The sequence below is a fragment of the Colobus angolensis genome, unplaced genomic scaffold (genome assembly GCF_000951035.1).
Source record: "Colobus angolensis palliatus isolate OR3802 unplaced genomic scaffold, Cang.pa_1.0 Scaffold131, whole genome shotgun sequence".
Lineage (NCBI taxonomy): Eukaryota > Metazoa > Chordata > Mammalia > Primates > Cercopithecidae > Colobus > Colobus angolensis.
The window spans coordinates 30,648-34,215 of NW_012114364.1; positions in this window are offsets into that span (position 1 = coordinate 30,648).

Sequence of the window (3,568 nt, forward strand, 5' to 3'; positions counted from 1 at the left end):
ATGGTCTCGATCTGCTGACCTCGTGATCCGCCCGTCTCGGCCTCCCAAAGTGCTGGGATTACAGGCTTGAGCCACCGCGCCCGGCCGCTACCTCCTTTTTAATCCTCAGATTCAGCAAAAGTGTCACAGCCTCAGAGAAGCCTTCCCTGACCACCTGAGCAAAAGTAAATCTCTCTCTCTCTCTCTCTCTCAATCTGTCCTTCCTATCTTGTTCTTTGTAGTTCGTATCTCCATATACTGTTTTGTTTGTGTGCTTTTCTCTCTCTCACAATAGAATGTAAGCTCCTAGAGGACATATTCATGTACTGATACATTCCACCTGGTACATAACAGGTATTAAATATTTGTTTGAATGAATGTAAGTAATGGGGTTTGAAAGTCTGATTATCTGACAGAAATACCAGGCATTTGATTCCATTACAATGACCAGTAATTGTGAGTTAGAAATTATATAACTTTCTAAAAACAAAAATAACAAGTGAAGTTAATCAAAAAAAGACAGCGGTTTAAGCTGTCATCGCACTGGCTCCCAGCATCTGAGTGAAAGACCACAATTGTCATCCCTCTCACTGTTATGAAACTATAATAGGCTAGGCACGTGGCTCACACCTGTAATCCCAGCACTTTGGGAGGCTAAGACAGGAGAATCACCTGAGATCAGGAGTTTGAGACCAGCCTGGCCAACGTGGTGAAACCCCATTTCTACTAAAGATACAAAAAAAATTAGCTGGGTATGGTGGCGGGCTCCTGTAATCCCAGCTACTCGGGAGGTTGAGGCAGGAGAATCACTTGAACCCAGGAGGCGGAGATTACAGTAAGCCAAGATCACACCACTGTACTCCAGCCTGGGCAACAGTGTGAGACTCTGTCTCAAAAAAATAAAGAAAGAAAAGAAACTATAATAGTTACTATTTTGGCTCAGATAAAGCTATTCTTATTAATTTTCAAAATGTTTTTGATATTTAATCACTTTATCAAAAAAATCGGTAATCTGTTGATGAGTTACGTATTTTCCAATTTCTCTTCTTCTCTACACTGGGCTCTGAGAAGCTGACTTTTATCAACCATATAAACGAGGATACTTGAGCTCTAACTTCTGGTTGGCTGAAGCAATGACAGCCAACAGCAGGACATCAAAAAGGGGATGAAGAATGGAGCTTGAAGAGTATTCCTGTAGCCCCTTCCTGGCTGGATCACAGCAGGCTGGCTAGGTTGCCTTATCAAACTGAAACCGCCTTTGTAAAATTATCACTGAGACAGTGAAAGAGATTTAACTTAACCGACTCCATCTTGCTTCTAACCTCCTTGTTCATTCCTGGGCATAGGCTGAACTAACTTTGGGAGAAACTTACAGTTTAAAACAAAGATGATAACAGCCCTTTTCCAAAGCAGACCTCCTTCTTGCCTGGGAACTAGATTCTCTTTGTAGGACTAACATTAGCTAGAAGATTAGAAATTATGGTTTAAGAGTCATGCAACTGGAGGCTTCAAGATTTTCTTCAGATATCTCAATGCTCGAGATATTTTGCAGACCCTGCACTTGCCGGATCAGCTGGCACCACTCGGATCGATTAACTGACTAATATGATCTTGTGGCTTCCACCCAGGAACTGACTCAGCACAAGAAGACAGTTTCAACTCCCTATGATTTCATTTCTGACCTGACCAATCAGCACTCCCGGGTCACTGACTTCCTCTAACCCACTAATTTGTCCTTAAAAATTCTGCTCCTGGCCGGGTGCAGTGGCTCACGCCTGTAATCCCAGCACTTTGGGAGGCTGACGTGGATCACGCAAGGTCAGTTTAAGACCAGGCTGACCAACATAGTGAAACCCCGTCTCTATTAAAAATACAAAATTAGCCAGGCATGGTGGCACATGCCTGTAATCTCAGCTACTTGGGAGGCTGAAGCAGGAGAATCACTTGAACCCAGGGGGCAGAGGTTGCAGTGAGCCAAGACAGCGTAACTGCACTCCAGCCTGGGTGACAGAGCAAGACTCTGGGAAAAAAACACAAACAAAAAAACCTCTGCTCCCCAAATGCTTGGGGAGACTGGTGTGAGTGATAATAAAACTGTCTCCCACACAACTGGCCCTGTGTGAATTACTCTTTCTCTATTGCAATTCCCCTGTGTTGATGAATCAGTTCTTTCTAGGCAGGGGGCAAGGTTACAAATTCAAAGGCCACAGTTCCTTCACCTGTGGTCACTCTCACAAGGTTTTGGTTTTGCCTTCCAGGACTAGAAGAGGTAAGGGCTTCCTGCTATTGTAGTGCTACAGTGTTGAACTGCCCTTACCCTTGCTCTGCCCGAACTCTGTCCACACCTTTGGGAACAGCTCCTTTATTAACATCTCCTTGCTTCTCCTGTTTGAACTTGCCCAACTCTTAATCTGCTTGGATCCTGAGTCATGCATTGTATGCCTCAGACTCCTGTGAATTTGAAAGTCACAGATCTACAACCTAGAAACAAATTAAAGCAAGTGTTTCTAGCCAATGGGAAATTTTAACAACGTATAACAATCCATGAGCATGGGCATTGTTATTTCCAATTTGGAGTGTGATATTATAAAACAAGCTATGAAAAGAAACTAAATAAAAGAGCACGTGTTATTTTCTCAAAGAACACGTTGAGAGTTAAGAGCAATCCTATTTGAAAATAACCTACACATGATAGGATCATAAAGTAGGGGCTCACCTGGCTTAGCTCCGTTCTGTTCCTGCGAAAGCCACACATTCATATAAATAAGATATACTTGTTTTATATATATTTATTATATTTTAAAACATGGGTCCACATACAGCTCATATGTTACATTATGAATTAACAGCATGATTTAAGAAAAGTGACTTTGTTAATTATTTTTATAAAACCAACCCAGAGCAACAATCTATGATAACGTTTACTTTGTATGGTAGCTATGGTAGGAAGTGGAGGAGATTCTGAGCTAGAGGAAACTATATTAAAGTGGGCACAGCAAACAGAAAAGAGAAAGGGAAAATATCTTGCCCTTAGCCTAGCCCTGCCTACAAATCACTTAAAAAAGACTTTCATTCCTGATAACCTTGCATTCAAAGATAAACCATGAGTAGCGGGAACCTCCTAAAAGCCTTGACTAACGGGAAATCCTGAAAGCTTTGCCTCCAGAGATAAGCCACAAAAACAAGAACATCCTGTTTTCCTTACCAAAAAAACAGGAACATCTTGTTCTTATCCAATCGGAATGAACTGCCATATCTGAGCTATAAATATCTGCAATTTCATCTGAGCTATAAAGTCCTCTCATTCTATTTAGCGAGCCACTCTCTGAAAGTCTGATTTTCTTGAACTGCAAGTAAAAATGTCTCTTTGTGCTCATATTTATCTTTGAATTTTATTTTGACAAAGGGTTCCTGAACTGATTTTTGCCGGGGAGTCCTTAAGTTGGATGCACCCAGTGCTGGCTTCATGGGTGGGTAAAATGCACAGTCACACAGGCCCCACCCTGGGTTTAGTGCTCTGCTATCACCATCTTAAAATTCGTAATGTCACATGGGCCCCACCCTGGGTTTAGTGCTCTGCTATCACCAT